This window comes from Palaemon carinicauda, chromosome 36, assembly GCF_036898095.1.
Source record: "Palaemon carinicauda isolate YSFRI2023 chromosome 36, ASM3689809v2, whole genome shotgun sequence".
Classification (NCBI taxonomy): domain Eukaryota; kingdom Metazoa; phylum Arthropoda; class Malacostraca; order Decapoda; family Palaemonidae; genus Palaemon; species Palaemon carinicauda.
The window spans coordinates 65,980,032-66,004,468 of record NC_090760.1 but is presented as its reverse complement, the minus strand read 5'-3'; the positions used below and the strand labels follow the sequence as shown (position 1 = coordinate 66,004,468).

Genomic DNA, 24,437 nt, shown 5'->3' with positions numbered 1-24,437 from the left:
ATTTCCCCTCTGGAATATTCCAGTCGTTTATCCTACGACATTGAAGAGACTTGGATTAACCCTTTTCCTAAGGTATCCCCTTATCAGAAGATTAAAGAGATTTGTCCTTAAATAGAGGCTCTAAATAAAATGAAGGACATTGTGGCAACTTTCCACTGAGACTAGTCTTACCGGAACAAGATTTTCATTGCATATTTCATGAATATCGACGTATTAAACCTCTGGTCGATATATTCTTATAAATATGTTGTATTTACCCTCTATAATTTTTTCAGGCTATTTGTGATATCAATGGTGTTAGGGCTACTTGATATAAATAAAAGAAAAAATAAGAATTACCATAAAATTTATTTTTAGCACGTCATAAAAACGGTAAATGGCAACTTCAAGGTCTAACACCAGCATTTCTGTTGCATAATTGACAACGAATGTCGCTATATATAATTCATAATTGATATTCCCTTATTGATCTATCATATGTGCTTTAATAGATACATATCAACAGGCGACGTTAAGTACTTTACCTAAAAATAATGAACAAAATGTATTTTTAACAACGTCATAAAAATACTAATAAGCAACTGCACCACCGAAACCGTAAACGTGCTAAGAATTTGATGACGCTCATGTGTTAGCTGCGTCAATCGCCACGAGGAATGAATTATCCTAAAGCATAAACAAGTGTCCAAATAAATAAACAAATAAGTCACAACTGAAATTTCAAAACAAGCAAACTAATAACGTATTATTGAATGGCCTTGAAAGCCTGTGAGGTGGAATGCATAAGCATAAATCGGCTGCAGGCTCTCCAGAGAATCGGAACCCTAACATGACAGTGTTTGTCTTGACCGTGTTAGTAAATGTGTCTACTTTCGTTACGGATAAAACTGCCAATTCGTGGATGATTCATACTTGGGTATGTTCTAATTAGCATTTTATTTACTTTACGTTACATTGGAATGGTTTACCTATGTAGGTAATTGTACGATGTAGGGTTTTTATTTTTATTTATTTTGTTTTAGAAGTGCATACACTTGGATCATATGCGTGATAGTTTGGTATTTATACGATTCAGTAATTGTTGATTACCGTTACGTCACTAATTATTAATTAAGAAGTCACAATTATTCAAATACAGAGTGATGTTTACACAGTAGTTGCAATATAAGAATAAGTTTATCATTATAGAATGTTAAGCTTGTCGTTTGTGGACTAACACGCCATGCCTGTTCAATAACTTATAGATTCGGTAAGCGTGCTATTTAAAGTTATTCAGTGGGTGGCTGTAGAGAGTAAACAACACAAAAGACACCGCCACATCAAACCTTGTCGAAAAAAAATTACACATGGTATATATATATATATATATTATATATATATATATATATATATATATATATATATATATATATATGTGTGTGTTGTGTGTGTAATAAGAATATGTTTGTTTATCTCCATGCAGGTAATAATCAGAGAAGGGTATTGAAACTCAAAATGATAATTATATTAACAGGTAGCTTTTCCCTTATATCTTTCCCCATTATTATTATTATTATTATTATTATTATTATTGTACAGGACCCGTCTAAAAATACTACTGATTATTTAAATAGAAAAGCATTGCACATGCACCCACTAACCAGTGTATGACTACTCCCTCAACCGTGACCGGAAAGATATATATATATATATATATATATATATATATATATATATATATATATATATATATATATATATATATATATATATATATATATTTATAATAAGTATATATATATATGTATATATATATATATATATATATATATATATTATATATATATATATATATATATTCATATATATATATATATATATATATATATATATATATATATATATATATATATATATATATATATATATATTTATATATATATATATATATATATTTATTTTTATATATATATATATATATATATATATATATATATATTTATATATATATATATATATATAAATATATATATATATATCTATATATATATATATGACATATCTTTTGATGTTCTTGTTTAAAAATTTTTTTATTTTTTTTTCATAACGTTTATTTATTTCCTTGTTTCCTTTCCTCACAGGGCTATTTTCCCTGTTGGAGCCGTTGGACTTATAGCATCTTGCATTTACAACTAGAATTGTAGCTTGGCTTAGTAATAATAATAATAATAATAATAATAATAATAATAATAATAAAGGCTACTATGTATATATATATATATATATATATATATAGAGAGAGAGAGAGAGAGAGAGAGAGAGAGAGAGAGAGAGAGAGAGAGAGAGAGAGAATTGCTCTGTTATTATTATTATTATTATTATTATTATTATTTTATTATCATTATTATTATTACTTATACTATTATTATTATTATTATTATTATTAGTAGTAGTAGTAGTAGTAGTAGTAGTAGTAGTAGTAGTAGTAGTAGTAGTATAAAAGTTAGCAAATATAGCAACCTCAGCTTTTTAATTGTAGTAAACTGAACTGTCCAAAGGAAAAGGCAAGCCTTTTGGCTGATGTTTTTGACAGTAAACAGAGTAATGAAAAACTTGAACTTCCTCATTCCTGTTTTCCTGAGGCTAAACTAACTAGTTTAGCTTTTCGATCTCGTGAGATTAAAGCTCTGTTGATGGACCTTGATGCTTATGGTGGTGTAGACCAAAAGGTATTTTTCCTTTGTTTTTTTATAAAGACAGCAGATTTCTTAGCTCCAAAGTTATCTGTTATATTGCGCAAGTTAGCAAGAAGAGGAGCTATTAGCACTTGTTGGAGAATTGGTAATGTTACTCCCACTATGTAAATGTGTTTGTGGTAGCTCAAGTCCCACTGATTACCGCCCAATTTCCATAACTCCCATATTATCTAAAGTTTTTGAACGTCTTCTGGCAAAACGTCTTAATAGGTTTTGCTGAGGTAATCATCTACTCCCTAGTTTGCAATTTGGTTTTCGTAAAGGCCTTGGAGCATGTGATGCCCTTCTTACAATCTCCAAATGCTGTACAGAAGTCCATTGATTGTGGTCAGGAAGTGCGTATGATTGGCCTTGATTTTAGTGCTGTCTTTGACCGTGTAAATCATGAGGCCCTTGTTTTCAAACTGAAACAGTTGGGAGTGGGTGGGTCGTTTCTTAGCGTTATTATTGATTTTTTAAGTAATAGATCTCAAACAGTTGTTGTTGACGGCACCATAGTGAGTATAGGAATGTGATATCCGGTGTTCCAAAGGGTAGTGTTCTTGGCCCATTACTTTTCATACTATATACACATGACATGTGGTTTGACCTAGAAAACAAGCTTGTTGCATATGCAGATGATGCTACTCTCTTTGCATCAATTCCATCCCCTGAATGTAGATCTGGGGTTGGTGAATCCCTTAATAGAGATTTAGCTAAAATTAGTGCATGGTGCAAATTATGGGGTATGAAGTTGAATCCTAACAAAACTCAAAGTATGATTGTAAGTAGGTCAAGGACGGTGGCTCCTCAACATCCGGATCTCAGTATTGATAATGTTTCTTTAAATTTAAATTTGGATGACTCTTTCAAAGTTTTAGGTGTGATTCTCGACAGCAAATTTACTTTTGAGAAACATTTAAGGTCTGTGTCTTCTTTAATTGCACAAAAAATTGGCCTATTGAGAAAGTCTTTTAAGATTTTCGGTGATCAATCTATTCTGAAGAAGCGTTTTAATGCCTTCATTCTACCTTGTTTTGAGTATTGTTCTCCTGTCTGGTCTTCAGCTGCTGATTCTCATCTTAATTTGTTGGACAGAAACTTACGGTCTATTAAATTTCTTATTCCTGATCTAGATATTAATCTCTGGCACCGTCGTTCAATTAGTTCGCTATGCATGTTGCATAAGATTTTTCATAACTCTGACCATCCTTTACACTCAGATCTCCCTGGACAGTTCTATCCTGTCCGTAATACTAGGCAAGCAGTTAATTCTAATAGCCAGGCCTCCATCCTGAGGCTCAATACTACGCAGTACTCCAGAAGTTTTATTCCAGCTGTTACCAAGTTGTGGAATGATCTTCCTAATCGGGTAGTTGAATGGGTGGAACTTCAAAAGTTCAAAGTTGGAGCAAATGCTTTTTTGTTGACCAGGCGGACATGAGTCTTTTTATAGTTTATATATGACATTTTTGTTTTTGACGTTGTTAATAGTTTATATATGACATATCTGTTTTGACGTTGTTGCCTTTTTTTATAATAATTTATTATTAATTTGTTCTCTTCATTTATTTATTTCCTTTCGTCACTGGGCTATTTTTCCCTGTTGGGGCCCTTGGGCTTGTAGCACCTTGCTTTTCCAACTAGGGTTGTAGCTTGGATAGTAATAATAGTAATAATAAGTGGCAACTGTAGGGTTTTCAAAGTTCAACTTGGTATTATTAGCTGTCTGTATAGCTTAGTAATTTAAGATCATGAAAATTCAGCTTCAGTTAAGCGAATCATATTTGTATTCATTTAAATTTAGATAATAAAACATTAAACTATCAAAATATGTATTCGATTTTAAATTCATATGATTTAGCAGTAGAATATAAATCATTCGTAGCCATATTAATTGAAATAAAAAGAACTATTCGGCAACTCTCTGTTTAAAAATTAACTGTCTGGCAAATTTAGCATCTCTAACTGGGAGAGACGTTTATAGAACATGTCAAGGTAAGACTAAGGTTTTGTTCGTCATAGGTAAATGTCAAGGTTAATATAATGTTTATATGGAATCCAGCACTTTCGAATACGGACCGGTCATTGGACGTCACTGAGAAATTGCCTTTCGTGACATTTTAGTAGAATGGTTTTCTTGCCCAATTTATCGTTCCAATTTATTGAACATTCTTGAACAAGTGGGTCATGTTTATTACTTGAATTTCGTCGAGTTGCGACATCGAATTTGATAACCATTTAAAATTCAAGCTTTCTGACATAGGCTATGAACATTGTATTTCAATATTTTTCTATATAGCCAAAACAATTATTCGAATTTTATTGTTCTAGTGTCTAAAACTCTGGAGAACTGAAATTTTAGTTGTGAAATCTATTTATAGACTGTACTGGTATTTTCTATCTTGGGTCGATATCAGTATACTACTCTCGAGGCCAGAGACTTTAATGATTTATCCAAACTTATGCCTATATTAAGTCACAGTTTTTTTTTTATCTCTTCTTGTTATCTTTGTTTTCAATCCAGCTCTTAATATTTTAATTAACTCTTTCCTGATATACAGGAAAGGTTGCTGCTGTACCCCATGACCCATCATAACTCACTGTTGGCCCCATGACCCTTCAAAATTTCGTGTTGTCCCCATGACCCATCGTAACTCACTGTTGTCCCCATGACCCATCATAATTCACTTTTGGCCCCATGAACCTTCAAAATTTCGTGTTGTCCCCATGACCCATTATAACTCACTGTTGTCCCCATGGCCCATCATAACTCACTGTTGTCCCCATAACCCATCATAACTCACTGTTGGCCCCATGACCCTTCAAAATTTCCTGTTGTCCCCATGACCCATCATAACTCACTGTTGGCCCCATGACCCTTCAAAATTTCCTGTTTTCTCCATGACCCATCATAACTCACTGTTGTCCCCATGACCCATCATAACTTCTTGTTGTCCCCATAACCCATCATAACTCACTGTTGGCCCCATGACTCTTCAAAATTTCCTGTTGTCCCCATGGCCCATCATAACTCACTGTTGGCCCCATCACCCTTCAAAATTTCCTGTTGTCCCCATAACCCATCATAACTCACTGTTGGCCCCATGGCCCATCATAACTCACTGTTGGCCCCATCACCCTTCAAAATTTCCTGTTGTCCCCATAACCCATCATAACTCACTGTTGTCCCCATGGCCCATCATAACTCACTGTTGGCCCCATCACCCTTCAAAATTTCCTGTTGTCCCCATAACCCATCATAACTCACTGTTGGCCCCATCGCCCTTCAAAATTTCCTGTTGTCCCCATGACCCAACATAACTCACTGTTGGCCCCATGACCCTTCAAAATTTCCTGTTTTCTCCATGACCCATCATGACTCGCTGTTGTCCCCATGGCCCATCATAACTTCCTGTTGTCCCCATGACCGATCATAACTCACTGTTGTCCCCATGACCCTTCATAACTTCTTATTGTCCCTGTGACCCTTCACAACTTCTTGTTGCCCACATGACTCATCATGACTCCCTGTTGTCCCTATGACTCATCATAACTTCCTGTTGTCCCCATGACCCATCATAACTTCATGTTGTCCCCATAACCCATCATAACTTCCTGTTGTCCCCATGACCCTTCATAACTTCTTATTGTCCCTGTGACCCTTCACAACTTCTTGTTGCCCACATGACTCATCATGACTCCCTGTTGTCCCTATGACTCATCATAACTTCCTGTTGTCCCCATGACCCATCATAACTTCATGTTGTCCCCATGACCCATCATAACTTCCTGTTGTCCCCATGACCCATCATAACTTCATGTTGTCCCCATGACCCATCATAACTTCCTGTTGTCCCCATGACCCATCATAACTTCATGTTGTCCCCATGACCCATCATAACTTCCTGTTGTCCCCATGACCCATCATAACTTCATGTTGTCCCCATGACCCCTCATAACTGCCTGTTGTCGGCATTACCCTTCATAACTTCCTATCGTCCCCATGACCCCCCATAACTCACTGTTGTCTTTATAACCTAACATCATAACTTCTTGTTATTCCCATGATTCATCGTAACTCACTGTTGTCCCCATGACCCATCATAACTTCCTGCTATCCCCATGACCCTTTATAACTTCTTGTCCCCATGACCCATCATAACTCACAGTTGTCCCCATAACCTATCATAATTTCATGTTGTCCCCATAACCCTTCATAACTTCGTGTTGTTCCCATGACCCACCATAATTTCCTGTTGTCCCCATGACCCATCATTACTTCCTGTTGTTCCCATGACCCATCATCACTTCTTGTTGTCCCCATGACCCTTCATATCTTCCTGCTATCCCTATGACCTTTCATAACTTCTTGTCCCCATGACCTATCATAACTCATTGCTGTCTCTATGACCCATCATAACTTCCTATTGTCCCCATGACCCATCATAACGTCTTATTGCCCCCCTGACTCATCAAAACTTCCTGTTGTCCCCATGACACTTCAAAACTTCCTGTTGCCCCCTTGACCCATCATAAATTACTGTTGTCCCCATGACCCATCGTTAATCCCTGTTGCCTCCATGACCCATCATAAATCCCTGTTGTCCCATGACCCTTCATAATTTCCTGTTGTCCCCATGACCCATCATAAATAACTGTTGTCCCCATGACCCATCATAACTTCCTGTTATTCCCATGACCCATCATAACTCACAGTTGTCCCCATGACCCATCAAAATTCACTCCTGTCCCTATGACCCATTTTAACTTCATGTGTCCCTATCATAATTTTTCAACAATCATACCTTTTTTAACCATCAAAATAGGTGTCAGACGAGCAGACTCCTGCAGCAAGGGCTAGACATAGAACTTAAAAACCTTTCCTCTTCCTGCCTGTCTTTTCTTTTCTTAAACTGCTTCTAATACCATCTAACATTGCATGAGAGTGTGCCCCTCTCTTTTATTCTTCTCCTGCACTTCTCTTTCTCCCTTTTTCCTTATTCTTTCCCATCCCAAATACCTGCATTAAGGCTTTAAACTGGATTGTATCCATGGGTACTCTTCCATTCCCCATATTCCCCACTTCCCTATCCTTATCCGATCCGATCTTGTGTCCGAATGACCCATCATAACTCCCTGTTGTCCCAATGCCCTTCATAACATCCTGTTGTTCCCATAACCTATCATAACTCACTGTTGTCCCCATGACCCATCATATCTTTCTGTTGTCCCCATGACCCTTCATAATTTCCTGTTGTGCCCCTGACCCATCATAACTCACTGTTGTCCCCATGACCCATATCTTCCTGTTGTCCCCATGACCCAACATAAATTCATGTTGTCCCCATGGCCCATCATCACTTCCTGTTGGCCCCATGGCCCTTCATAACATCCTGTTGTCCCCATGACACATGATAACTTCCTGTTGTCCCCATGAACCTTCAAAGCTTCTTGTTGTCCCTATGACCGCTCAAAACTTTTTGTTGTCCCTATGACCCTTCGTAACCTCCTGTTGTCCACATGACTCATCATAACTCCCTGTTGTTCCCATGACCCATCATAACTCCCTGTTGTCCCCATGACCCATCATAACTCACTGTTGTCCCTATGACTCATCATAACTTCCTGTTGTCCCCATGACCCATCATAACTTCATATTGCCCGCATGACCCTTCATAACTTCCTGTTGTCCTCATTACCCTTCATAACTTCCTATTGTCCCCGTGATCCCTCATAACTCACTGTTGTCCTCATAACCCATCATAACTACCTGTTGTCCCCATGAAACATCGTAACTCACTGTTGCCCCAATGACCCATCATAATTTCCTGTTTTCCCCATGACCCATCATAACTTCCTTTCGTCCCCATGACCCATCATAACTTCCTGTTGTCCCCATGACCTATTATAACTTCCTTTTGTCCCCATGACCCATCATAACTTCATGTTGCCCCCATGACCCCTCATAACTTCCTGTTGGCCCCATGACCTATCACAACTCACTGTTGTCCCCATGACCCATCATGACTCAATGTCGTCTAAATGACCCATAATGTCTCACTGTTGTCCCCATGACCCATCATAACGCACTGTTGTCCCCATGACCCATCATAATGCACTGTTGTCCCCAGGACCCATAAGAACTCTCTATTGTGCCCCTGACCCATCCAAACTTCCCATTGTTCCCATGACCCATCTTAATTCCCTGTTGTCCCCATTACCCATCATAACTCCCTGTTGTCTCTATGACCCATCATAACTCACTGTTGTCCCTATGGCTCATCATAACTTCCTGTTGTCCCCATGACCCATCATAACTTCCTGTTGTCCCCATGAACCTTCATAACTTCCTGTATTCCCATGACCCATCATAACCTCCTGTTGTCCCCATGACCCATCATAAATTCCTGTTGTCCCTATGACCGATCATAACTCCCTGTTTTCCCCTTAACCCATCCTAACTTTTTTTTTGTCTCCATGACCCATCATAACTTCCTGTTGTCCCCATGTCCTACCATAACTCCTTGTTGTAGCCATGACCCACTATCACTCCATGTTGTTCCTATGAATCATTATAACTCCCTGTTGTCCCCATGACCCATCATAACTTCCTGTTGTCCCCATGACCCATCATACCTCACATTTATCCCCATGACCCATCATAACTTCCTGTTGTCCCCATGACCCATCATACCTCACATTTATCCCCATGACCCATCATAACTTCCTGCTGTCCCCATGACCCATCATGAATTCCTTTTATCCTCATGACCCATCATAATTCCATGTTGTCCCCATGACCCATCATAAATTCCTGTTGTCCCTATGACCCATCATAACTCCCTGTTGTCCCCATGACCCATCATAACTTCCTGATGTCCCCATGACCCATCATAACTCACTGTTGTCCCCATGACCCATCATACCTCACATTTATCCCCATGACCATCATAACTTCCTGTTGTCCCATGACCCATCATGACTTCCTTTTATCCTCATGACCCATCATAACTCCATGTTGTCCCCATGACCCATAATAAATTCCTGTTGTCCCCATGACCCATCATAACTCCCTGTTATCCCCATGACTCATTACTCAGCCACTCATTACTATCTCTTTTACTTAATAGTAAAGTACTCCATGGTGTCCCTCTGAATTATCATGCAAGTACTCCCTGGTGGCCCTATGAATCATCATGCAAGTACTCCTTGCTGACGCTATGACTCATCATGGCAGCACTACCTGCTGTCACCTTGACATATCCTAAGATATACAGACCATCTACACATTCAGCCTCTTGTTTCTTTGGCAATGATAAATCTTATTGTTGACACTCAAACTTTCCAGAACCAATAACCATAATGAAAACAGGTTCCTACATTTTCATGACAAATTCTTAGAAACTCGGGTTCAAGAGACAAAGAGTAAGTATTACTTCCTAAACAACAATCCCTCAACGCCTGAAGACAGAAAAATGCCGCTTGCAAAGAGTAAAAAAAAAAAATAACTTAAAAGTACAATTGTAAAGTTGATTTTAGTTATAAAATCTCTTGTTAAGGTTTTACTTATTAGTATTTAACCTTAACACTTAACAGTATATGGTGTGAACAGCATATGAAGATATATATATATATATATATATATGTATATATATATATATATATATACATATACAGTATATATATATATATATATATACATATATATATATGAATAGCCCAAGACTGAGGCCTTTGTCCTGCAGTAGCATAGAAACGGCTTTATTTGTTTATACTGTATATATATATATATATATGTGTGTGTATATATATATGTGTGTGTGTATATACAGTGTATATATATATATATGTGTGTGTGTGTGTATATATATATATATGTGTGTGTATATACAGTGTATATATATATATATATATACAAATGAAGCCGTTTCTAAGCCACTGCAGGACAAAGGCCTCAATAATGGGCTATTCATATATATATATATATATATCAAAATACAAGCAGAACTTTCTGTAGCCAATTTAACCTAATGATAAGTTTGGTTGCATTGAAACATATGTTACAGCTATTAATTTAAAGTCTGATGTTGACAGTTCAATTTGTCCAACGGCTCTCTCTCTCTCTCTCTCTCTCTCTCTCTCTCTCTCTCTTGCATTCATCTTCAAGCTAACGTGAATATTTGTTGTTTTTCCAAAGTTTCTACTTCTTTTGAAATCGATGTTGTTGTTCGGTCTTATTCTTCTTCTTCTTCTTCTTCTTCTTCTTCTTCTTCGATTAAGACTATAACCTCCAGCTATTCATTGGGCTGTGCGTGGACGGTTTCCAGGTCCGGTTGAAAGCATCGATCACACGCCATTATATAACCTTGTCTTCACGGTTTGAAGTTAGATTTTGACTCTCCAAAAACATATAATTTTAAATATCAATAAGAACTCGCATACACTCTCAGAACACATAAAAAACTGAAACGTCGGAGAAAGAACTCTACGATTGAAAATCAAACAAATCAGGTAAAATGTTCATGTTGAATTAATGATTCTTTGAAACTTATTCGCTCCTAATGATTAAGAAACCAATTCCTTGACTCTCCGATTAAAAGTATTGATTCGTCTAGCATAAGGTCAACAACCCAGGCTGTCTGTGATAGCAAAAGATCTCTCGTATTTCGAGACAAAGAATATGTTGGAGGGTTTTACTTTTCAAACAATTCTTCTGTGAACGATATTATTTCGTATCTTTCCTTTGTCTCTTATCTTTACATGCTTTTCTCTCAGTTATTGTTCATTGTTATATAATAATCCGTTCTCTCTCTCTCTCTCTCTCTCTCTCTCTCTCTCTCTCTCTCTCAGTTTTCATCACCTAGCTGGCTATTGTGGAATCGCGATGGTGGTATACTTTCGTCTGATAGCTTACAGCAAACCAACCTAGTATGGGTGGCCCTGATTAGTACAGCTTTGCTGATCATGACGAACCCTTTCACTGCGTTGAGGTATCCCTACTCAGAAAGGGATTCATACATACATACATAGACTCTTTTATATATATATATATATATATACATATATACATATATATATATATATATATATTTATATATATTTATATATATATATATATATATATAGCCTATATATATATATATATATATGTATGTATAGATATTTACTAAAAGCAGATGTTCTATTTATTATTCCACTTAGTAATTGATTCGTTGCGTCTGTTCTTGAACGGTAAAGAGACGGTAAATTTCCATGACAATGTGACTAACGCCGACCGATTTTATGACGTCATAGGATATGCGATTACTCTCGCACGCGATTGGTTGCAGAAATGGATTTCAGATTCTTGCATTTATGCTTTCTACCAAGTAGATGTTATGTGATTGACAGTTTTATAATATATGTATATATATATATATATATATATCTATTTATGTGTATATATATATATATATATATATATTTATGTGTATGTATATATATATATATATATATTTATGTGTATATATATATATATATATATATTTATATATATAAATGTATATATATATAAATTTATATATATAAATATATTTTTGGGCTCAAGCCATGTCGTCCTGATGGAAGTTCCTATAGGGTAGCTTCCTAGGGTATATTACAACTACGGCGATATTCCCAGAGAATTTACCTTAAGGTACCAGAATTCTAACTCCTGGAGCAAGTATCCCTCGTGAAAGGGATATCGCGACATATCAGAGGACGTATTCTAGACACGCCACATGGCAATCTACATCCTGGACAGAGATTTCGTCTCGTAGGAGGTGATTGGCGAGATACGAATTCGGGAAAGAAAAAGGGGAGCCGCTCCCAAGGCTTCCCTATCCTCCGATTCGTATGCGTGCCTGGCGCCAATCCTGGCGCCATCTGTATTCCTTTTTGCGTAGCTCAACAACTCGGTGTTTTTTCCTGTTTTTCTCGCAAATCTTGGATTTATTCTACTTTTCATGGCTTCTCCGTCTTCGTTGGCCTCTGATAAGTTGAGTATAATGTCTTTTATGTATAAATGTAGGCTCTTGGTAAAATTTTGAGTGATTAATAGGATTAATCTTTGATACAAGAGCCGTAGCCTACCAGAGGCGTCCTGGACGCTGTCGCTCGCTAGGTATAAGTTAGTTAGTCAGAGCGACATTCCTGGTTGATTTGCTTTAATAAATTTTAGCTATTTAGCATTACATAGGATTTCCTTTCGTGCTTAGTATTATTTGGCGAAGTATTCGCCATTCTGACCTACGCTAGGCTATGTAGCCTAGTCGTTTGGTCCTAGTACTTTATGCATGATTATGGTTTTTCCGAGTGTAATTAAAATTTTATTGAAGCTTTAGGCTATATTTTATACATTTTAGACTGTGTGGAATATTTCCAAGATAGTATACGAGTGAGTTTCGGTGATTTAGGTAATCGATTCTCTTGGTGCCTAGGCTAGTTGCTTATGGAGCCTTAGTATACTTTACCATACTCCCCGGTTGCTTTCTTTTCTTCGGAGAAGGTATGCAATCCCTTTCCCTCTGTTTAAGCCTTGGGCTTATCCCTAAGTGGTTTTTTCCGAATTTATTTTCGATAAAACTATACTGGGGTGTTACTGTACCTTCCTGTTCCTGTAGTATGGTTCAAGAGGGACAGAACAACAGAGTTTTTTAGTCTGAGTCTGTGTTGTCTGGCTTGGGGCTGAGTCCCCCTCGCTGACCTGACACAGACAAAGGGAGCTTAGCTCCCTTAGGTCACTACCGAAGGTTTCTGTGGATATGATTCCTTCTTTTGTGATCTACCAGACTAGTCCTTGTTGCTGTTCTCGGGGGAGGATAAGTTCTTTCCCTGGGAGTAGCAACGCCTTCCTTGCTTTGGTGCTCTGGGAGCTGGCAAGTATTGCTGGCCTTCCCCCTTAGATCTCCCTTAGGCTAAGATAAGTTTCTTGGCTGCGGGTGATCTGTCACTAAAGCAAGGTTGGCAGGACCCTCTTGTCCCTTCCCCCTCTTTCTCCGTAATGGCCGAGCCATTACTGTACTGTACGTCGTTCTACATCTGGACCTAGTATAGGTTAGGATGTGGAATTGACTCAGCCCCTTGCCGGCCGGCAGAGCTGCTGGCCGGCAAGGGTCTTATGTTTTCGAGTGCTGCCCGGACCTCTCTTGGTCCCTCATCCATGCCTGCCTGTAGAGCCAGACGGCATTGGTCAGGAAGCCTGAATTAGTTTCTCCCCTTCCTTATATGCACTCTTTCGGTTGCCGGGCTTGGAGGTTGTGTACACTCTTATCCCGGCATCCATTCTATTTTTCTTCTAGTGCTGTACCTGACCCGGCTGCCGGCCTATGAGGCCGGCAGCCGGGCAGGTGTAGTCCTCTGGTTCTTTTGCTGCCGGCTGGCATCGGTCTTGTACCTTTGCCGGCTGGCTTATGTTAGCCCTTGTCTGCCGGTCACCAAGAGTGTGGCCGGCAGCTGGGTACTACCTTGTGTAGTTGCTGGCCGGCAGCCATTGCCGGCCAACATTGGCTGTTACCGGCCGGCAGTTGCTGCCGACCGGCAGTTGCTGCCGACCGGCACATGCATTTGAACCAGAGTGCTGCCGCCTTATAGCTTTTAAGTAGTATACTTTAAAGCTAGTTGTGGTGTGTGCCGGCCGGCAAAGGCAGGCCGGCACACAACCCCCTATACTGTACTAGTATTCTTCAGTATAACATATACAGTAAGAAGAAAACTATGGTAAGGGTTTTGGTACAGCACTGTGTCTTCTAACACTATTGTGTTTTCTTGCACATCCCTTTGCTGTTGCCCTACAGATAGGAAGCTGAGTTCTTTCCTGTCTATTATCCAGGATTTTAAAATCATTGCTTAGGTGTGAGCTCCACCTGTTTCCTCTGGAAACCTTGCATTGGTTACTCTAGAAGAGATAAACCATTTTGATTTTATTATCTGGAAGGCTGCAACAATGGGTTGTGAGGGAAACACAAGTGTGTGTCTTTCCTTTCTGAATTGTTATGCTATACTATGCATATCCAGTGATACATAGTTCACTTGATACTCATGGAAATTTCTTCTCTTTACAGAAGGACACTCCGAAGTGGGGAAGTGCTTTCTGCAATGTCAGCAGCAAGAACCTCTGCGGACATGAGTTTTGTAGGAGACACGCAGCATACGCTGTCTCCAAGGATGATCTCCGGTATTGGGACCCTCAGGTATGTACTATGTGCACTAACCTGATTACTGAGACCTTTAATTCCCCTAGGACAGAGGAATCAAGGGATATAGCTAGAAAGAAGCTTCGTACCTGGGTAAGGGGCTTCCAAAAGAACACTTCTGGCCCTTATCTTCCAAGTGAGAAGATGAGGGCGTATCTTTTCCCTAAGGCATCAGCTGATGCAGTGATTCCCCAGCCTCAAGAGGAGATCCCCTAAGTTCAGATCCAGGTGGATGCTGAAGTCGCGGTCGCGATGCAAGACATCCAGTTAGATGACAGGATGTCTGATGTGGACGGGTGTCAGGAGGAAGACCTCATGGCAGAAGCCCAGGATGAAGTTCAAGCCCCAGACGTTGTAGAGGTAGACGTCGACGAGGTGTCGGCTACTCCGGTTCAGATTCCGGAGCCTATTCCCTCTACATCGGCCGGTCTCCCAGTAGAGCTGGGACAGGCCCTCTCTTCTATTGTTGGAATGATCCAACAAATGCAGAAGGAGAATCAGGAGAAGGCGGCTGCAATGGAACTGCGAATGCAGTGCCTTGCAGAATCACATGGGCCCCAGAAAAAGCTCAATGTGAAAGACCTTCCCTTGTGCTCAGATGCTAACCCATGGAGGTATGCTGAGCACATGCCAATGACGACTGGAAAGATCGTCATCTCGGATAAGCTGGGCTCAGTTCCCCTGGAGGAGGTGGAATTCTGGCCCAGCAAGGCATCATATCCGGACTGTTATGTCCGGCTGAGGAAGGAACCAGCTTTAAAGGAGGAGACAGAGCCGAAGGAGGTCATAGTGATGGACCATGCTAAGGCTCAAGCTCTACTTTCATCCTCGATGAAAGAGAGGGGCTTCTCTAACTCAAAGGTAGCCGCATTGAATAGGAAGCTCCCTTCCTTTGTGTCCTCGCCTACTAGAGCCTTCCCCTTTTTACAGAAAGGGTTTCTGGCTGTACTAAAAGCAGTCGAGGCCGGCAAGTCTTGCCCCTCCCTAGAGGAGTGTAAGCCCTTGTCTCTGGCCCTGCCTATGGACCACAAAGACTGGAAGGACGTCCATCTTACGTTCTCAGTTGGAAAGTTGGAGGCTGATATTGCCGGACGTCAGTTCGGCAAGGACCTCCCTAAGCTGTCTGACTTTCTTTTGCGAAGTGAGTTCGATACAAAAGAAAGACGGCAAGTGACCCCAAGGTCCATGAAATGTTCATGGTAGTAGCCAAGTCTCATCTGGCCACAGTGACGAAGGACCTTTATGGCTTCGTCAAGGCAAGGAGAGCTTGTAGGGAGTTCGCGTTTACCTCGGCTACGGTGAGGCACGAGCCAAAGAAACTAATCTCCTCCAACATTTGGGGAAAAGACCTTTTCCCTACCGACTTGGTCAAAGAAGTTGTTGATAAGGCCGCCTTGGAGAATAGAAACCTTCTCCAGAAGTGGGGCCTGGCTATCAAAAGAAAGTCTTCCCCGGATGAGGGTCCTCAACCAAAGAGGAAGACTATGAGGACTAGGCTACCGTCTCGGCCAGCCAAGCCTCTTAGACAGCAACAGCAACTGCAATTGCTATTGCCCCCAGTGCCCCAGATTGTGGCACAAACCCCGACCACTTTTCAGTGGGTACTCCAGGCCGTGTCGACACAGTCCACGGCATTCACCCCAGCGTTCGAAGGGCAGTCTACTTCCTTTCGAGCAAAGCCTAGAGGAGCAGCCAGAGGCTCGTCTAGACGCCCCTTAAGGGGAAGGGGATTCAGGGGTGGTCGTGGTCAGGAAGGCAAGACCTCAGGACAGCAGTCCAAGTGAGGTGATACCGGTAGGAGGGAGACTTCTGAAATTTCGGGATCGGTGGACCTTCGATCCCTGGGCCCACAGCTTACTCAAGAATGGACTGGGCGGGAGCTGGTACAGCACTCCACCCCCGTGCCTTCGGTTTTTCCAACACTCCACCCCCGTTATGGAGGAGTACGTTCAAGAACTGTTGGAGAAAAAAGGTGATCCGAAGGGTGAAGCCCATCAATTTCTAAGGGAGGCTGTTTTGTGTTCCCAAGAAAGACTCGGAAAAGCTCAGGGTCATTCTGGACTTGTCGCCACTCAACAAGTTCATAGTGAATTGCAAATTCAAAATGCTAACACTGCAACACATAAGGACCTTACTGCCCAAGAGGGCATATTCCGTCTCTATAGACTTGTCAGACGCCTATTGGCACATTCCAATTAGCCATCGACTCTCCCCCTACCTAGGGTTCAGGCTACAACGAAGACTATACGCCTTCGGAGCCATGCCATTCGGGCTAAAAATAGCCCCAAGGAGTTTTACGAAGCTTGCGAGCGTAGCTCTCAAACAATTACGCCTAAAGGGAATTCAGGTAGTAGCCTACCTGGACGACTGGTTGGTGTGGGCAGCATCCGAGACAGAATGCTTGCAAGCTTCCAGTCAAGTGATCCAGTTCCTAGAGTACCTAGGCTTCAAGATCAACAGAAAAAGTCTCGACTTTCTCCATCTCAAAAGTTCCAGTGGCTGGGAATCCACTGGGGCCTTTTGTCACACCGTTTCTCCACCCCGGCGAAGAAAAGGAAGGAGATAGCGGGTTCTGTCAAGAGACTTCTAGATTCCGAAAGGATATCAAGACGCGAGCAGGAGAGGGTACTGCGCTCTCTCCAGTTTGCTTCGGTGACAGACCCAGTGCTAAGAGCACAGCTAAAGGATGCAATCGGAGTTTGGAGAAGTTATGCATCAAACGCGCGAAGAGATCTGAGAAGACCAGCCGCTTCGGCTAAGTACTCTTCTCAGGCCTTGGTCCCAAGCCAGACATCTAAAGAAGTTGGTTCTTCTTCAGCCACCTCCCCCGTCGGTGACGATTCACTCAGACGCCTCGAAGGAGGGATGGGGAGGTCACTCTCATCGGAAAAAAGTCCAGGGGACTTGGTCCAAGCTATTCAAGACCTTTCACATAAAACTTTCTAGAAGCTAGGGCAGTGCTCCTTACCTTAAAGAAAGTCTCCCCGCGTCACTCAATCCACATAAGGTTGGTGATAGACAGCGAGGTAGTTGTGAGATACTTGAACCAGGTGATGTTGGCCATCTTCCGATTGGCGGGAAAAGAAGAAGTGGTACCTGTCGGCAGTTCACCTTCAAGGAGTCCGCAATGTGACAGCGGACGCTCTATCCAGGTTCACACCGATAGAGTCGGAATGGTCCTTAGACACAGGATCATTCTCCTTCATTCTGAATCAGTCCCAGAACTGCAGATAGACCTCTTTGCGACGAAAGACAACAAGAAGTTGCCCCTGTACGTGCCCCGTACGAGGACCCCTTAGCGGAAGCAGTGGACACGATGTCCCTCGACTGGAACAGATGGTCCAAGATTTATCTGTTCCCTCCTCACAACCCTCTGTTGAGGGTCCTCAACAAACTGAGATCCTTCAAGGGGTAGCGGCAATAGTGGCCCACAAGTGGCCGAACAGCGTGTGGTTCCTCCGGGCATTGGAACTGTAGCTGAAGTTTGTACCACTACCAGATCCAGTTCTGACCCAGCGAGTCCAGAAGTCAACTGTCTGCGCTTCATTACAGAAAACCCGGACCCTGCAGCTCATGATTTTCTCTCCCTAGCAGTGAGAAAGCGTTTCGGGATTTCAAAAGCCAGTATAGACTTCCTTGAGGAATACAAGTGCAAATCTACTAGAAGGCAATATGAGTCATCTTGGAGAAAATGGGTGGCCTTTTTGTCAAGGCGAAGAATCCGCAGGAGATCTTGACAGACTTCTGCTTATCTTTCTTCTCCACCTCCATGGTCAAGGATTGGCAGCGAACACGATTTCAGCGTGTAAGTCTGCTTTGACAAGACCCATTCTATATGCCTTCCAGGTCGACCTAGGTAACGAGATCTTTAATAAAGTCCCGAAAGCCTGTGCTAGGCTCAGACCTTCAGCACCTCCAAAGCCCATTTCATGGTCTTTAGACAAGTTCTTCATTTCGCTTCTCTGTTGAGCAATGAAGAGTGTGCGTTAAAGGATTTGACACAAAAAGTTATTTTCCTATTTTGCACTCGCGTCCGGGGCCAGGGTTAGTGAGATTGTAGCCTCTCGAGAGAGGCAGGTCGTGTTCAGTTCCTGGATGGGGGGAGAACTGAACCTGTTTCCGGATCCTACATTTCTCGCCAAGAATGAGTTACCCACCAACAGGTGGGGTCCCTGGAGAATCTGCCCTCTGAAAGAAGATGCATCTCTATGTCCAGTAGAATGCCTAAAGGTCTATCTTCATAGAACTTCAAACTTCAAGGGTGGTCAACTATTCAGGGGAGAAACATCAGGCTCAAATTTATCTCTGAATCAACTCAGAGCGAAAATCACATATTTTATTCGCAGAGCGGATCCTGACAATACACCCGCAGGTCACGATCCGAGGAAAGTTACCTCATCCTTAAATTTCTTTAATTGTATGGATTTTGAACATCTCCGTTCATACACTGGCTGGAAGTCTTCCAGAGTGTTCTTTCGCCACTATGCGAAGCAAGTAGAGGAACTAAAAGAGATCTGTGGTAGCAGTGGGTCGCGGTGTTAACCCTACTGTTTAACTCTGCGAGGAACAGTGGTCTTAATTGGGACGATTAATTCCAGGGTAAGTGTGTAGTTACATACTGTACTACAAACTTAGTGAGGGCACTGTGTTGCCCATGCAGACTGTTCCATTTCCGAAGGTGAACCTAGCATAAGTGCAGACATGTGTGCCGAGCCTTTCTAACGCTAATGTCATTGATTTGTAATACAGGCTTTTATGACTTTGATACCTCGGTATCTTAAAAGTGGCATCTAATGTTTTTTCTTTCAGACAAACAAGCTCTGTTTACTATCATACTTATGCTTAAAGTTTTGGGTTATCCTCTTCTTATGTATATATATATATATATATATATATAATTGTGGTTAACCTGTCTATTTATTGCCTGTCAATAATCTGGTTCTTGAGAACCTTGCGTCTCCTTCACCTGTGTCAATTTATTGGTATAATTGAGCATTCATTCTATGTACCTTATCTGGGATAATTCTAATAGAATTGTTCCTTTATGCAAGCTATGTTGCATTGGTTTTCCTCCTATGCGGATATAAAACCTTTGTCCAATACAAGTATTGTGCGGAGAACTGGTCGATATTTCATATTGACGCAGTGGTTCTTTACAAACTATGCTTTACTTAATATAGGGCGAGACCACTATATTAGCTTGCCTGGTATTCATACATAGGTATATGTACTCTTCGAGACTTTTCTAGAGTCTAGTAGGACTCTTCCCTGTAGGGGGCAGGAAGCTCTAACATAGTTTATAGTTAGTTGAAAAGATGTATAACGGTAACATTTTAGGTCTCTAGGTCTAGTCGACCGGGAAAAAAATTACCTCCGGGGAGTACGGCACGTTCTGAGAATCCACAGATACAGTAATGCTCTGGTACACTTCCATCAGGACGACATGGCTTGAGCCCAAAAAATGGATTTTGAGCGAAGCGAAAAATCTATTTTTGGGTGAGATGGCCATGTCGTCCTGATGGACCCGCCCTTGCCTTTCTAAGAAAGGGCTGTAGGACCCCTCCCTACATACAGTATCTTTAGCACCTCGTGTACGCTACAAGGAATACAGATGGCGCCAGGATTGGCGCCAGGCACGCATACGAATCGGAGGATAGGGAAGCCTTGGGAGCGGCTCCCCTTTTTCTTTCCCGAATTCGTATCTCGCCAATCGCCTCCTACGAGACGAAATCTCTGTCCAGGATGTAGATTGCCATGTGGCGTGTCTAGAATACGTCCTCTGATATGTCGCGATATCCCTTTCACGAGGGATACTCGCTCCAGGAGTTAGAATTCTGGTACCTTAAGGTAAATTCTCTGGGAATATCGCCGTAGTTGTAATATACCCTAGGAAGCTACCCTATAGGAACTTCCATCAGGACGACATGGCCATCTCACCCAAAAATAGATTTTTCGCTTCGCTCAAAATCCGTTATATATATATATATATATATATATTTATATATATATATGTGTGTGTGTGTGTGTGTGGTGTGTGTGTGTATATATGTGTGTACTTACAGATGTTTCTCATACACACACTCACACATATATATACATATATATACAGTATATATATATATATATATATGTATATATATGTGTGTGTATATATATGTGTGTGTCTATATATATATATATATATATGTGTGTGTATATATACATATATATATATGTATATATATAAGTATATATATATATATATATATATAATTACCTATATGCATACATGCAGTAATTTTTGGACATTTTCATTAGTTAATCTGCTATGGGAAGGACTAACTTTGATGTTGATTGCTGTACAGAACACTCAGTACATGAAGTTAGCTTCCTTCAATCCCAGTCTTCCATTAATATCAAAAGTCCAATTTACTCTGATATTTCTCTTTCTAATGAGGTGAGTTTTCAAAGTATGATTTAAGTAGCTCTTGGACAGTTGCTCCTCAACATCCTGATCTCAGTATTGATAATGTTTCTTTAACTTTGTATGACTCTTTTGAAATTTCAGGTGTGATTCTCGACAGCAAATTTACTTTTGAGAAACATATAAGGTCTGTGTCTTATTCAATTGCACAAAAGATTGGCTTATTGAGAGTCTTTCAAGATTTTCGGTGATCAGTCTATTCTGAAGAAGTGCTTTAATTTTTTCATTCCACCTTGTTTTGAGTAATGTTCTCCTGTCTGGTGTTCAGCTGCTGATTCTCATCTTAATTTGGTGGACAGGAACTAACGGTCTATCAAATTTCTTATTCCTGATTTAGATATTAATCTTTGTCACCGTCGTTCAATTAGTTCATTATGCATGTTGCATGAGATTTTTTTTATAACTCTGACCATCCTTTACATTCTGATCTTCCCGGACAGTTCCATCCTGTTCGTAATACTAGGCATGCAGTTAATTCTCATAGTCATGCCTTCTCCATCATGAGGCTCAATACTACACAGTATTCTAGAAGTTTTATTCCAGCTGTGACCAAGTTATGGAATGATCTTCCTAATCGGGTAGTTGAATCAGTAGAAATTCAAAAGTTCAAAGTTGATGCAAATGTTTTTATGTTGAACAGGCTGACATAAGTTCTTTTATAGTTTTTATATGAATTATCTGTTTTAATGTTGTTAATGTTTTTAAAATATTTTAATTCAATTGTTCATCACTTCTTATATCATTTATTTATTTCCTTATTTCCTTTCCTCACTGGGCTATTTTTCCCTGTGGGAGCCCTTGGGCTTATAGCATCTTACTTTTCCAATTAGGGTTGTAGCTTGGCTAGTAATAATAATTTATTATTATTATTATTATTATTATTATTATTATTATTATTATTATTATTTTTATTATTATTATTATTATTATTATTATTATTATTATTATTATTATTATTATTATTAGCTAAGCTAGAACACTAGTTGGAAAAGCAGGATTCTATAAGCCCCTAGGGGTCCAACAGGGATAAATTGCCCAGTGAGGAAAGGAAATAAGGAAAGAAATAGAAGTAATGAACAATTAAAATGAAATATTTTAAGAACAGTAATAACATTAAAATAGATTTTTCATGTGTATTCATATGAAAAATGTTTCATATTTTGATATTTTAAGGCATTTGTAGAAATTAAAACGTTTTCATTTTGGTGTTTGGAGCATTTAAAACAGGTTTCATAATCGTATTTAGAAACGTTTCGGAGGATTTGAAACATGTTTTATTTTTGGTAATCTGATGGCTTTCGTATTATTTGGAACATGTTTCATTTTTGTATTGAGAAGCTATTTGAAACATGCTTCCTTTTTGTATTGAGAAGCTATTTGAAACATGCTTCCTTTCTGTATTGAGAAGCTCTTTGAAACATGCTTCCTTTCTGTATTGAGAAGCTATTTGAAACTTGTTTCATTTTTTTATTTACGAGGCTTTCATAGCATTTGAAATCGGTTTCATTTTGGTGTTGTAAAGTCTTGATTTGAAACGTGTTTCATTTTGATATTTAGAAGTCTTTCGTAGGGTTTGAAACAAGTTTATTTTTGTAGCTGAGAAACCCTTCAAAGGATTTGAAACATGTTTCATTTGTTAACTAAAGGCAGTATCTTTTTAATTTTTATCAGAACGGGTTGAGAAGACCACGAGGATGAGTCTCTCTCTCTCTCTCTCTCTCTCTCTCTCTCTCTCTCTTTCTCTTTCTCTCTCTCTCTCTCTCTCTCTCTCTCTCTCTCCCTCTCTCTATTCATTACTACTACATAGGCAAAAGCCACTTGAGATAAGTATCTTATTAAATATCACAACATCTTTTATTTATAGGAAAAATACATTCAGATGGGATTGACTCTTCAAATAAAATCATCGAAGCTTTTTTGGCATTCAGTTATATATCATTAACACTTATAAATGCATTTATATCGTCACTTTTCTTTTAGGTTATTTAAGAATCCGTAAAATTATCAATCACACTTTTCTCTGCATATTTTATTTCAGATTATATATACATATATATATATATATATATATATAAATATATATATATATGTGTATGTATATATACATATATATATACATATATATATATGTGTGTGTGTGTGTAAATGTATATTATATATATATATATATATATATATGTATATAACGGATTTTGAGCGAAGCGAAAAATCTATTTTTGGGTGAGATAGCCATGTCGTCCTGATGGAAGTTCCTATAGGGTAGCTTCCTAGGGTATATTACAACTACGGCGATATTCCCAGAGAATTTACCTTAAGGTACCAGAATTCTAACTCCTGGAGCGAGTATCCCTCGTGAAAGGGATATCGCGACATATCAGAGGACGTATTCTAGACACGTCACATGGCAATCTACGACCTGAACAGAGATTCGTCTCGTAGGAGGGAGATTGACGAGATACGAATTCGGGAAAGAAAAAGGGGAGCCGCTCCCAAGGCTTCCCTATCCCCCGATTCGTATGCGTGCCTGGCGCCAATCCTGGCGCCATCTGTATTCCTTGTAGCGTACACGAGGTGCTACAGATACTGTATGTAGGGAGGGGTCCTACAGCCCTTTCTTAGAAAGGCAAGGGCGGGTCCATCAGGACGACATGGCTATCTCACCCAAAAATAGATTTTTCGCTTCGCTCAAAATCCGTTTTTTGGGCTCAAGCCATGTCGTCCTGATGGAAGTGTACCAGAGCATTACTGTATCTGTGGATTCTCAGAACGTGCCGTACTCCCCGGAGATATTTATTCCCGGTCGACTAGACCTAGAGACCTAAGATGTTACCGTTATACATCTTTTCAACTAACTATAAACTATGTTAGAGCTTCCTGCCCCCTACAGGGAAGAGTCCTACTAGACTCTGGAAAGTCTCGAAGAGTACATATATCTATGTATGAATACCAGGCAAGCTAATATAGTGGTCTCGCCCTATATTAAGTAAAGCATAGTTTGTAAAGGACCACTGCGTCAATATGAAATATCGACCAGTTTTCCGCACA

At 39.9% G+C, this 24,437-nt stretch overlaps 1 protein-coding gene across 2 annotated transcripts in view; it reads left to right on the top strand.

Moving 5' to 3' along the window:
• Positions 1-644: 644 nt before the first annotated feature.
• The window catches only part of LOC137628451 (glycosyltransferase 1 domain-containing protein 1-like), a 59,720-nt gene continuing 35,927 nt past the window's right edge, over positions 645-24,437 (top strand). For both annotated transcript variants that reach the window (XM_068359599.1, XM_068359598.1), the window contains exon 1: positions 645-916. The gene's annotated coding sequence lies outside the window, so the exon portion shown is untranslated. The remainder of the gene's footprint in view (positions 917-24,437) is intronic.